At 41.7% G+C, this 14,242-nt stretch overlaps 1 protein-coding gene across 7 annotated transcripts in view; it reads left to right on the plus strand.

Annotated features, from left to right (window-relative positions):
- Positions 1–14,242, plus strand: part of LOC139050918 (uncharacterized) — a 30,572-nt gene continuing 16,330 nt past the window's right edge. For 2 of the 7 annotated variants that reach the window (XM_070527771.1, XM_070527774.1), the window contains exons 1-3: positions 1–448; positions 1,440–1,544; positions 6,186–6,330. The gene's annotated coding sequence lies outside the window, so the exon portion shown is untranslated. Of the gene's footprint in view, positions 449–588; positions 769–1,439; positions 1,545–6,185; positions 6,331–14,242 lie in introns of those variants that run through there. The other 5 variants (XM_070527772.1, XM_070527775.1, XM_070527776.1 and 2 more) reach the window with 4 other exon arrangements.

Consider the following 14,242-nt stretch of genomic DNA (forward strand, 5'->3'; position numbering starts at 1 on the left):
ACGTCTCGTGCTACGCGAGAGTGCCATAGGTGTTCTGTGAGAGTGCGCTCTAGATTTGATGCCGGTCGACGTGGTTGTTTACCCGTGTGTACGCTGTGCCGAGAGACATTGTGGTGCATTTTGTATGCATTGAGAATCACAAAGCCCCTGGGACCGCGTAATGTAGCTCGCACTATCTTTCATGCGGTGCGCCAATGTCGAATATTGTAGGTATGACTCTTCGCGCTTTCTTAGTTCCGGGCTCATGAGAAGCCTGTCTTAAGAATCTCCTCCTCTGGCACTCTCGCATTGTATCACACTGTACGAAAGAATTTGGTGAAAGTTGTGCTATTACGTCCTGTAGTTGATCCGCGATTGAACAGTGTGTGCGCCGGAAAGACCGTCATTGCAGTCGATGCCGCGGCACCTGTGACACTAAAAGCAGCGTTTCCCGAGTACGCCTAGAAAGGTAAGTTCGGCGCTTGCGCGCATTCTTCCAGTCTATGGTTTGTGAAGTGTGCGTTGTTGTACAGATCGCAAGATCCGTGCAACGACCGAATCCGGATTAGTAAAGCAACAAGAATTATCAATGTGCTTTTCAGATGTTCGTTTCTTAATGTCGCAGTGCATGTTTAGCAAAAAGTTGCATGGAAATTGCGCTAAAACGTATTGATGTTGCCAACAGCTTTATGTATGGTTTATTTGCTTTCTCCTATGAAGCACGCTAGCGCGGATGGTTCTTTGATCTAAATGGGCACAAAAATTCAAGCAAGGAAAGCTACTGTTCGTGTACGTAATTTTTCGTTGACAAATGGTATAGGCATTTCCAGAAGTAGTACGTCGATGTGTCATCTTCACAGCTAACAGCTGCGCGAGATATCACCCGATTGCTGTGTCGACGCATGGCCAGATGTTTAGCTTGTATGCAAATTCTTCTGTTTGTAGAGTGTCGTCAGGTGGCGTGTATTGGTGTCCTATGTGTTTTCGCGTATCTGTAAAGGGTTCCGATCTTGCAGACAAGACGAAATTCCAACAGCAATGTTTTTTTTTTAATCGAAAAATCTTTCTCTTTTCTGTATTGTCTCTCCAGAAAAGGAGGTGGTCTGTTGTAATTTTGAGTGCATAGTCCTTTCTGACAGTGTTTTGTTCCGCCCATAAACAAATTAGGTTTTGCAACGCCTTTCATGTCCTAAGCAATTTTCTTGATAGTACAATTCACATTTCACTTTATACAGATGTAGGTTTGTGGGAAGCTTTTCATAGTAGATACATGTTTGCTACAGTTTGATTTACGTGTTACATAACCGCCTGTGATATAACAATCAGATATTTGCACAACCAGATGCAGCTTCATGTAACTGGCTGTATGAGACTTTTCAAAATGTAACATGATCTTGTTATATCACAAGTTTGCAGTTTCATCAGGGATTACAATAAATTAAACATTTCTTATTGTTTAGGGATGTCAAGATTTTGTGAACCAGAGGCACCTCCACATATGCACCTGCGGCACTTCTGCAGCCTCAACAGCACGGCAAAGTATCTGATGGGCGTGCTGCGACAAGGTCTGTACAAAGCAGTCGCTGCAACTTACACAAGCTGCAGATTTTGTTGGTATCATTCATATTTGGAAACTCTCCTGAATTTTTCGTCGGTTTACAAATTTGGGCTCATTTTACAATTTTATGAATGTCACTTTAGAAAGAGAATGAAGTTGTGTTGGTTAGGATGTTTTAAAGCTGTTGAGAGATGGGTGGCATGACATCATAATGCATGTAAAAACTTATTGTAATGGTACTTGTACTGCTTTATTATTAGCAATGCAATATCTCTAGCGAGAACATCAGAGGGGCACCTGCTTTACGGAAGTTTGGTCAGATAAATTCCTGAAGCAACCTAAAGCGGCAGCAGCAAACACACTGAAAAAGCTCTGTAATCTAAAAAAAAAAAAAAAAATTGTCAGTTACTGGTTCCAAGTTCGCTGCTGCTTTTTGTGCTGCACGACAAGTTTAATAATGATTGATTATGTGTGTGTGATGTAATAGTTCTGTGGAAACCCATGAGGTGGAGATAGATAGTGGAGATATAGTAGAGTAGAGAGTAGGAGGTGGAGATACTCCATACCTGTTCGCCACTTTCTTGAGATTGTGGCTAATCCTGTGAAAGGTACAGGATCATTTGTGCCTTTTTTCGAACGCTACACTGAACTTCATTGCTCTCCTTAGGCTTTTTCTTGCCTTTCAGCTTCCGGAGCAAAGTAGACGACTAGCGAGGGTAGCCGGCTTTTAGAAGCCGCTCGATCTGATTTTCAAAACTCGTCTTGATCCTATGAACATGCATACTTTAAGTGCAGACCCGAGGCAGGTTGCTGCGATCCCTCGTTTTACAATTTTCGAATGGGCGGAATCGTTTGGTAACAGCTCATTTTTAGAGCATGGTGAGTAGTACAGACAAACGTGTTCTTTTAAAAACATCATATTTAAATCTAAAGACTGCAGCACGTCCTCCACTGGAATCTCATGGGTAAAACACAGGGCCTTGTCATGAAGCGTAAAAAGCCTTAAAACTGCGCTGATTTCATTATTGTCAGTTGAAGAACACTGCTGGTCCAAAAGGACTACAAAATTGTCTACATATCTAAAAATCTTTATCATGTGCGCGTTCTTAACACATTTGTCGAGGGTTATATCCATTTCAGAAAGAAATTGGTCGCGTAGCAGAGGCACTACCTGAGTACAGGTGACAGTAAGTACAGTTGATTGCCAAAAAGAATAAAAGTACTTTTGAGACAGCCTTCCAATAAAGCAGGCCTTATTCTGTGAAGGTATGAAACATACTTTCACAGGGTTAGCCACAGTCTCAAGAAAATGGTGTACGCGTATGGAGTACCTGTGGTCTTCACCATCCCGAACAAGCTGGCCCGTCTCTGCTGCTGAATCACGGGTGTCCCTACGAACGGGTGTACAGTACAGCTCGTTAAGCGTTACGTGCATTGCTCCATTGGAGTGGTTTACCTGATTCGGCTCGGCTGTGGCTGGGCAAACTGGGCGTTGCGTCAACGACCGAATGAGAGAGCATGCAAGTTATGACTGCATGCTGAATGAGAGCATGCAAGATATGACTGACCACTGTTGCTTAACATCAGGATCTTAGGCAGAAGGAAAAACACAACTGCATGTGAACTGTTCGAGGCCTTCCATATCCATACCACTGGTCTACCTCACGCGAGTCAAACTTCTGTTACGCTTTATGATTTGGAATTCAGATTGCGAAGCATATAAAAATTCACAACAGTGCCTTTGGCTGACTGACATCCTTTGCTTGTTTTATGCGATTGTGCATGTGCATTTTTGTGTGTACAGTATATGGGATGCTCTGTTTTTTAGAATAAACAGTTGTAAGTATAGCGCTTGTCTTTCCTTTACTTTTGCCTCTCACTGTCTTCTTTTTTTTCGAGTTTTCAGCGCTAGAAAGCAACATTTTAAGTGAGCACCAACTTACCCAAGAAGAATTTATCCTCGACAACTTGCATGCATAGCCGAAATAGGGCACCACAGATGCAGCAGCATATTGTGGTAGCATTTTATTTTCTGAAAGGATTTTTGCAAATGGTTAATTAAAGTTGAACTCATTCCTTCATCCCTGCGAAAGCCACCCATCATTCTGCTTTCACAATTAGTGAAGTAGGCTATAGGCATTGCTCTCACTCCTGTGTTGCCGGAGTAGGGGCTCCTATTTTTGAGGTGGCAATCCTAATGGAAAAATTCTGCTTACGAAATTTCTACGTGATATTGGAACCCCTGCAGGTATAGCTACCTCGAGAATGAGCATTTAATTGTGCCACAAATGACCCGGCTCCTAAGAAATCTGTTCTCAGTCCCTTTAAAACTCTGCCGTTGCGTCACACACGGAACATCCCATTTGTCCCTCTCTTTACAGTGACTCCTGTTGTTCAGTTTTGTGTTGCATGGAATACCAAGGTACTTTAAACGAGGCCAAGAATAAGTGCACGGTTTGAATGCCTATAGGATGACGAGGGTCACATGACTCGGTAAACAAGCTTAGAAATTTAGCTTTAAAGGAATGCTAAAAAGAAACATTAAATAATTTTATATGGATTAAGTATTCTCTAACGACACTTTCTCTAGTAAATTTTGTAGTAATAGTTTAATTATGAAGAGTGAAAATGAAGGTGAAAATTCTATTTTTCAAATCTTGTGCCAGGATTTCACTGCCAGCATGTTAGGGGCACATCATGCATTCCGGAGTATTTTCTTGTATATTGGCTATTGCGGTTCGGTTCCCTTGCTTAAAACTTGCTAAGTTCAGTTTCTGGCTCACTTATAATGCAATGTTGTCAATACATGCCTAAGTCAAAATAATTAGACTCCTAACAGGCTGCGCCAAAATTCAAGGCATCAGGGCAAGTTGGTGCGGGAACCTTATTGTGGTTTCACCGTCCATATTTCATTCTGTCTTTTTTGGCATATGAAGCCTCCTCTCTTGGTAACTATAGTTTTTTGGTATTGCAGTAGAGTGATTTACTAATGCAGCTCAAATAATTATTTTCTGTGTAGCGCCCTTTAAAGTTTTGCATGAATCATGTGGCATGAGATGACACTGCCCGAGAGTTCAGTTGCATGTCAGCAGTTTGTGATATATAATCACCAGCACTGTCCTCAGGCGCTCAGAGATGTCACATCACTGGCTCCTCATTGTAATCATTCCCTGAAAATCCATAAAGAGGATCTATTTATTATCCTCAGCAGTAAGCTCAATCGTACTGGAGGAGTGACAAACCATGACAGCAGAAAAGCACTAAATAACTCTAAATATTTGCTTTTTAACATTTTTAATTCTGATATGCTGTCTCCTCCAAAGCATGTTGAGTGTGTCGGGAATGCTTCATCACTTGTTTTTACCTCAACAGTCATGGAAAGACCAGTTCACCATTTTGTCTCCTGCATACTTCTACCTGGCTTGATCTCTGGAGTTGACTGCGTGATTGTTTTTTACACAATAATTAAGATGGTTTTCAATGATGCCACCTTTCCACAATACTCCGTAACCACCAGTTTGTCGAAGTAATTGAACAAATGCAGTCTTCTGTAAAACAAGCTTGCTTTGCACAGAAAATCGAATAAGCCTTTTTCAGTGCAGTGGCAGGTATAGGATATTGGTAGAAAGCTGTTTCATCAAGATGTACTGCATCAGAAGGTATGTTTCTTGCTCATTCTATCCAACATAACATTATCTGGTCTTTATGTTCCTTTCAGTTCTATTGACAATGCATACACACTAAAGTTATAAGGGACAGGCAGATGTGGTGTTCACAGTGCACACATATCAAGGAAATAACAATTAGAGGTTGAAAGAGCACAGCGCTCTTTCACTTTGATTGTGAGCACCGTCAAAATGAACTCTTGTCAATTTTCCCAAGCTTCAACTGTTGTGGTTGGTGCCTTCTGTCTACAAAATGCTCATATGCGATTCGTTGCACTGGTGATTTTTGTATGTATGGAAAAGGCTTATGCAAATCCAGAATAATTTCGCTTGTTCAAAACATGGTACGGAACTTGCCACTGTTTGTTTTAAAGGGTGAATTGGATAGGGAGCTATTGTGGTATTCTTTATGGTGCCCTGGTGCGTTAAGCTTGTGCAGTTGCCTAAAGCTTGTACTATGTTGATAAAAATGAGGTTGAAGCGATAGAAGAATGATTATCGAAGTGTAATAATGGCTTCCGGGCACACACGCCAAGTTATGCTTCTGGGGACACTTATTACTTAACCTTATCAGATAATACCATTAGCCTTATGGGTGCTATAATGTTGCAGTGCCTACAGGATGGCCAGCATTACAATACACATTGACATTACTGTACAACTCATGCAGTGGTGTCAGGATTGGCCCACCAAGTGACAACCTTTGAGTACACTATACCTGGGATCAGCCTGGCTTACTCAGCCAGGGAGACATCCATGCATAAGGGGAGGGGCATGCCAAAAAGAGAGCGTTCGAGTAATCTTTCCCACATAGATAGCTCATACATATAATCTTTCTTCACTTGGATGCTTTGTTGCTCAAAATGAGGTTAGTTATGAGCATAATGTCTGCATTTTCGATCCTATTTATGCCTAACAAAAGTTGCTTTATTCATTGTCACTTTTTATATCATTTCGCTTGTGACACTAAGCTCGTTTTATAGCTGCTATAGGTATGGCTGCACCAGGAGAAGAAGTGTAAGCAGGCCATGCTATGTTGCTGATCTGCGCCGATATCCACATCCAAGCTTATACCGCTACAGCTGGGTACCACTGTGCCTTGCTTCATTGACAAGGTGATATAATATGGTGAGCTTGTACCTCAATATTGGTATGGAAAAATATGTTAAGGAAAAAAAAAACAAGGGTTGGCATTTATGATAGATACACTCACGTTCTTTCTTAAAGGCGCTCTTTTGACACTGTTCTGCATGGACGTATTTTTAGAGAATGCTAACACTCCTTTATTGCAAACTGCCATGGAGCTAGTTTATGTGTAAAATTAGCACTCTTTCACACAAAAAAAGCCTTATTTAGCCCACAATACACAAGCATGGAAAGGAGGCAACAGGACAGAGCGCTACTAACAGTTCAGTTTTATTACTCGCACAGTGATATCGTGCGAAAGGTGAAAAGGGGAGAATAGATCTGAATACATGCTGCTCACACAGAAACGAAAAGGACACATGGCATGGCTAGCATGACACTTGTTTTACAATGATAATAAGCAGTCTCAGTGTGTAGTAATTCTCTGCATGGGTAGCTAGTGCTAGGTTCCCTTTCATACATATAAGAAAAGCCTCAGATATCTCTCCAGTGCTTTTGTCTGATACATAGTCTTCTGGTATCTTTTGAATTTTTCATGTTTACTGAAACATGGTGTGCACAAGAAAATGATCTCATCTCGAAAGAATCATTCTTGCGCTTTTTCTTGAACAGAGGGACCCGTGGGGGCGGCCTGGCAGTCTATATTAAACCTTGTTACGCATTCGAGCTTGTTGATGAATTTTCAGCTATAACAAATGACTATGAAATTATCACATTACGTCATAACCATCAAATCTTTTCGGTAGTTTAGAGGCCCCCGAGCGGACGCAGTGACCAGTTTCTCAACTATGCTGAAAAATTTCTAGAATTTTGCTCTAATAACCGTTACATTGTGGTCTTGGGTGGCGATTTCAATATAAATGTAGCTGAAGATAATTACACGTCACTTAGTCTTGCCAACATAATCAAATCGAATGGTTTTACAAGCGTGGCAGTGTCTCCTACGAGAATTACTGCTTTCATCCAGACAACTATAGATTTATACTATGTGAACGCAGGCACTACTGTCGAATGTGCTGGTACATTGTTGTCCGAGCTTAGTGACCACTGTCCAGTTTTTGTGTCGGTTGTACAAAGACTTTCAACTTTCACTAGAAAAGTCCTTACTACCTATCAGTCGATTAATGACACCAATCCTAATAAATTTACAGAAATAAACAGTGCTGACTGGTCCGAAATTTATACTTATAGCAGTGCAGATGAAGCGTACAATATATCTATAAATAAATTACGTGAAATATACGATGCATGTTTCCGTGATCCACAAAGCGCCAATAAAAAAAAAGAAAACCGTGAATTATGCCGTCTCTTTATAAACAGATAAAAAAGAAAGACAAGATGTATCAAGAAATTTTTATCCAGCCGAGATGTGGCTGACCTGACCTTACTGCCTTCAAACAGTTCATAAATAAATTAAACAGTCAGTTGCATAATGTGGGTAAGGAATATTATATGAATGTTATTTGAAAAAGACTGCTGCTATGATGGGAAATTAGTTTGGAAAACAATAAACACAGTCATTGATATGCTCAAGCCCTTCAATTCAATAGGAGGTCTTACAATAAACTGTGTAACCTTAATAGGTACCGAGCTAGCGGATAGCTTTAGTAAACACTTTATTGGTCTCCCTTAAACCGACTACAACAAAGATGCTACCTGCCTAATTTTTGTGCAGACACTTGACTCCTTTTTCTCCACCCATTCGAAGTTTTTGCTACACTAATGGCCTTGAAGGATAGCTCCAGCCTTTACGCAGAGGGTCTGTCAGTAAAACCAATTAAATTTGTAGCTGATCTTCTTGCACCTTACTTGTCGTGTATATTTAACTTATCGATATCCTTCTCTGCCTTCCCAGACAGACTAAAACTAGCCAAAGGGATTGTTATCCATAAATCTGAAATGACACAAGACATGGGCAACTATCGACCAGTATCGATTCTGCCAATTTTCGTGAAACCACTAGAAAAAATGTTGCTTAGGCACTTGGAAATTTACTTTAACGATAATCGACTGTTTACAAATTCCCAACTTGGTTTTAGACTAGGCTTATCTACAGAATCTCCGCTACTTGAACAAAAAGAACTAAATTTGCAGAACATTGAAAATTAACTTCTAACAATGGGTATTTTTGTTGATTTCAGCAAAGCATTTGACTGTATTAATCGTAACATTCTTTTAGATAAGCTTTAAGCATACTGTATAAGAGGCAATCCGCTTAAGCTGATACAGGCATACCTTAAAAAACGGCAGCAATCTCTATGTGTCAATGGTTGTAGCTCCAGTATTTAATATATAAGATGCGGAGTACCGCAGGGCAGTATCTGAGGTCCGTTCCCTTTAACGTGTATATAAACGATCTTGTCCATATCTCCAAGAAAGCTAAATTTATAATATATACCGACGCTAGTTTACTTTCACCTGGAAACTCATCGAACAAACTCCTGCTTGAAGCGAACATCATATTAGAAAGCCTCCATAACTGGTTACATATAAACAGCTTAAAGATGAATTATAATAAAACAAAGGCGGTTATTTTTCGTTCGTGAAATCGGAATGTTACGATATCAATCCCACTGCTTACTGGAGACTACGCCATCAAAATCGTAAGTAATTATAAATATATTGGCGTAATATTTGACGAACATCTTAAATGGGTGGATCGCTTCAGTTATCTTTGTTTTAACTTGTCAAAATCTGTAGGAGCTCTATAGCAACGTCGCGACTTGTTCCCGGCAAAAGTTAAAAAATTAATGTATCATTCATTATTTCATTCTCAAATAAGCTACTGACATCTTGTGTGGGGAACTGCAGCTCGCGTGCATGTAAACCAACTACTACTGAAAAAAAAAAAGCTATCCCCATAGTTTCTAGCTCGGAGTACCTAGCTCAAACCAGACAATTGTTTATTAAACATAGAATATCTCCCATCCATCATCTAGTTGTCATTTACCACGCTTCGCACCTTGAATAACTTGAGCTTACCTCGCGCTAAGTTCATAATCCAATAATCCAACACTAATACAAGCACCAGACGCAAAGAGAAATGGCATCTACCCCGACTTCACAGAGCGTATGGCTCCCAAATGTTGCATTTCCTGGTTTCGAACACCCTTAACACAAACAACTGATACACAAAAAATATGAACCTAAACAAAAAACTACTGTACAGCAATTTTTTTAGGTCTGGTGGGCGCAGACCCAAATTAGGGTATTATTTTTATATTTTTCTCCATGGTATAAAAGGAAAAATACTACAGTAGAAGCTCGTTAATTTGAACCGCAAGGGGAAGCCACTTCAGTTCAAACTAACGAAAGTGAAGGAGAACAGCAGTATACTGCGATTTGGAAGCAGTAGGGCATGTCATACCTGCCAACCCTCCCAATTCGCCCGGGAGACTCCCGATTTTTTACTGAACTTTCCGATTGTACGATCACTACCTTATATCTCCCTAAAAATGATCTGTTCATGCAAAAGCGGTTTTTCCGAAACCGACACCGCTGAATCTACAGCCGCATCGTAATCGTCAGCATCAACAACGGCCGGGAGACTCCCAATTTTTACTGAACTTTCCGATTGTACGATCACTACCTTATATCTCCCTAAAAATGATCTGTTCATGCAAAAGCGGTTTTTCCGAAACTGACACCGCTGAATCTACAGCCGCATCGTAATCGTCAGCATCAACAACGGCCGGGAGACTCCCGATTTTTTACTGAACTTTCCGATTGTACGATCACTACCTTATATCTCCCTAAAAATGATCTGTTCATGCAAAAGCGGTTTTTCCGAAACTGACACCGCTGAATCTACAGCCGCATCGTAATCGTCAGCATCAACAACGGCCGGGAGACTCCCGATTTTTTACTGAACTTTCCGATTGTACGATCACTACCTTATATCTCCCTAAAAATGATCTGTTCATGCAAAAGCGGTTTTTCCGAAACTGACACCGCTGAATCTACAGCCGCATCGTAATCGTCAGCATCAACATTGGCCGGGAGACTCCCGATTTTTTACTGAACTTTCCGATTGTACGATCACTACCTTATATCTCCCTAAAAATGATCTGTTCATGCAAAAGCGGTTTTTCCGAAACCGACACCGCTGAATCTACAGCCGCATCGTAATCGTCAGCATCAACAACGGCAGCACTAGCACTATCGGTATCATCGACTAAGCAGCTGACTACAGCGCCTAGTAAGCTGACCAAAGCCAGAGCCAATGTAGTTCTTGCATTTAATGCATGCCTTCCTCCATGGTGCATCTTGTTGCTGTTACTTTTGTGTATGATTAGTGTTGGCTAGGCCGTGTGTGCGGTGCACCATTTAGAGTTAGAATTCTCGAGTGCTTGATGCCATGGCGCTACCAAAGTCGAAGAAAAGGTATTTGCAGAAGTTATTGCGAACTTCTGAATTTCCGTGCTTTTTGACATCAAGAAAAGGAGAACATTTTGCATTTCGTAGAATGTTTGGATGTGACGTCAGCGTGTCTCACGGTGTCAACGGCGACTTGAAACTGCACGTTTCCACGGCGAAGCATGAAAGCTATGTTCGTACCGCTGAGCGGCAAGGCAACATAGTGAACATTCTCCTGAACAAGTGCGACGACAGTGTCATACGTGTGGAGTGCCTGTTTACGGGATTCCTCGCGAACGCAACCTACCCCTTAGTGTCAGCGACTACGTTGGGCCTCTTCTACGGAAAATATTTCTGAAATGAGACGAGGCGAAGCGCTATAGATGTAGATGCGACTCTGAAACGCAACTATGAAGAATGCGGAGGTGGGCAACCTGAAATATATTACACAGGCATCACTCTCCAGTCTTCGTTTCTTTATTCAGAGTTTCCCTCAGATGCTGCCCCGAGAAAACAATGAATCTGCTGAAGATGCTTTAGATGCTCTCGAAGCTGAGTTTGCCACACTACAGGCATATAGTCTTCCAGAGGACATTCTTAATGAAGAAAGGTGGGATATGCAGTGGTCTATGGTTGGAAAAATGAAAAACGCTGATGGAAAACATGTTTCATCAAGTTGCTAAGGGCAACGGAAGTTGAAGCAGTGATGCAAACCCCCCCCTCCCCCCTTTGGCATGAGCGAATAAAGTCTCCCGATTTTTTATCTCGCCAGGTTGGCAGGTATGGCATGTCAGAAATTTGGCGCGTAAGATAGTGATGGCGTGTACCTAGGGCACACGCCATCTTCAAGTCGCAGCTCTGGGCCCAACTGTGCCACATCGCCGATGTCCACCGAAACGAACGTTAGCCGAGGCTTCGCACCATCACAAAGAATCGCGACGGCCAGTACCTCGTAAGCTGAAAACAGACGTGCAAAACCGATGAAGACTGTCGAGACAAAGATGCTGAACTTGTGAAGGTGGCAAAGACCCCGATTCATCAGTTCTTGATTGCAAGCGCACCTGCGATGCACTTGATTCACTGTGTTTTGGTGCTTGCCACGCCATCTGCCACACATTAGCAGCTACAAAAGATTTGCAAAGCCTCCGAGATTCGCGACGGGCAAGAAGTCTCGGAGGTCACGTAGAACTGAGAGGAGGCAGCCACCGCTATGTTCTGTCCGAGCGTGCGCCGGTTAGATTTTTCCCGATTTTGCCACAGAGTTTCTTATTAGTATACCTAGAGGGAAATCTGGCGCTGCGATCGTTCAACCATCATGGGAATGATGGAAAGTACAGGCTTCGGATTGGCATTCTGACGACTGGCAAACTAGTCTACAAGTATTTTTTGATAGTTTTGGTTTCGGTCCAAGCGCAATTGATGTAACCTGCAGTGGGACAGTACAACGCAAAGCTCTCTGCCTTTGTTATGCTGCTCGAAGTGGCGATAGCGCGCTCGGCCAGCGACTGGGACGATGCTTGTGTCGCGGTGTGGCATCGAAGCCGTGACGAGAAAGCGGCGGCATCGTAAACGTTGAAAGAACATGTTTTGAGCGTTTGAACGTTACGTGCTTTATGAAACTTTAGAATAGGACAAAGAAGGCACTACTGATACAAGACATGTACAGTTGTACTTCTAGTGGCTTGACAATACAATTTTATTGAGGGCTTCATTAAGTGCTCGTTTATGTGCACGCTCATTGAAATGCACGAATCCGAAGAAGTTCGCTTGAAGAACGATCGAGGATTCTTTGTATCAAATAAACAGTGCTGTATCTTACTCAATGACACATTTTCATCATCTTTTTCACAAGTTGCATCAATAACCGTTCCTATTATTTCTGCAGTGACTTCTTTCAAATGGACCCTATCCTTATCGATTGGGTAGGCATTTGTAAACTCATTCAAGTTGCTTAACTCTCATCGTCAGCTGGCACCGATGGTATCAACTACAAGTTTCTGAAAAACACCCAGACTTATTCATCCATTATACTGTCGTATGTCTTTTCTCAGTCATTGCAGAGCGCCACGTTGCCGGACGACTGGAAGGTGGGAAAGGTGGTTTCGGTGCTTAAATCTGGTGATGTTCATAGCCCCCACAACTACAGGCCTATCTCATTAACATCAATTCCATGCAAACTTCTTGAACGTATCATATATTCTAACCTCGCATCTAGAATCAAACTGTTTCTTCGTACCTAATCAGCATGGTTTCCGCAAACACCACTCCTGTGAAACTCAACTGGTCGCGTCTACTAATGACTTGTTTTTCATTTTGGACTGTTCATCACTTGTGGTTTGCATTTTTTTAGATTTCGCGAAAGCATTTGATACTGTATCTCATCAACTACTACTTCTCAAGCTTAGGAAACTAAACCTAGATACTAATCTGATGAAGTGGATCGAGTGTTTTTTGCAGGGCCGTACCCAGTACGTTTCAATTAATAACTGTGACTCACCTGCATGCCCCGTAACATCCGGAGTTCCCCAAGGCTCCGTACTAGGTCCTCTGCTTTTTCTAATTTATATTAACGACCTTCCTGATTCCATTGACTCACAAATTAGACTCTATGCTAATGATTGCGTAATTTACAGAGAAATATCTAAACCTTCTGATGCAGCCATTCTTCAATTTGATCTGGATAACATCTCCACTTGGTGTCACACCTGGTCTATGAAACTAAATATTGGTAAGTGCAAAGCAATGAGAATAACGCGCACACCTAACCAGCCTTCATGCACCTACTTCCTTAATAACTCCTCTTTAACTTCAGTCTCTGATTATAAGTATCTTGGCGTATACATTACTGCCAACCTATCATGGAAAAAGCACGTTGAACATATCACTAATAATGCTAACCGCACACTTGGTTTCCTTCGCAGTAATGTTTCCCTGGCTCCTGTGTCCCTAAAACTACTTCTATATAATACTCTTGTGCGCCCAAAACTAGAATATATGCTTCTTCCGTTTGGGATTCTCACACCAAATCACTCATACAAGCCCTCGAATCCATCCAAAATCGTTCTGTTCGTTTTATACTCTCTAACTATTCTCGTTCAGCCAGTGTAATTAACGCTAATGAAGAAAACATTAGATCTTCCTGACCTTTCCTTACACCGTCGTATTTCTCGATTATGCCTCTTTCACAAAATATATTTCACCTCTGACACTCGCAATCACTCTTTACTACTCCTACTTACTTTGCATCCCGCATGGACCACCGGTTCAAAGTTGGCGTGCCAAGCTGCAGGACTAATCTTTATTTTGATTCGTTTGTTCCGAAGACAAGCGCGGACTGGAACCACCTTCCTGCCTCCGTCGTGTCCATCGCAGTACCCGAAGTCTTCAAGTCTGCTGTATACGATCACCTTCATTAAGCTTCCTGCTAAAAAAAAAAAAAGAAAACAATGTATTCGTGTATAGCCATTTGCATTTTTGTATACCCACTCCTCTCTGTAACGCCGAACGGCCCTGAGAGTAAATAAATGAAATGAAATGA

Source organism: Dermacentor albipictus, chromosome 10 (assembly GCF_038994185.2).
Source record: "Dermacentor albipictus isolate Rhodes 1998 colony chromosome 10, USDA_Dalb.pri_finalv2, whole genome shotgun sequence".
In the NCBI taxonomy this organism is placed as follows: domain Eukaryota; kingdom Metazoa; phylum Arthropoda; class Arachnida; order Ixodida; family Ixodidae; genus Dermacentor; species Dermacentor albipictus.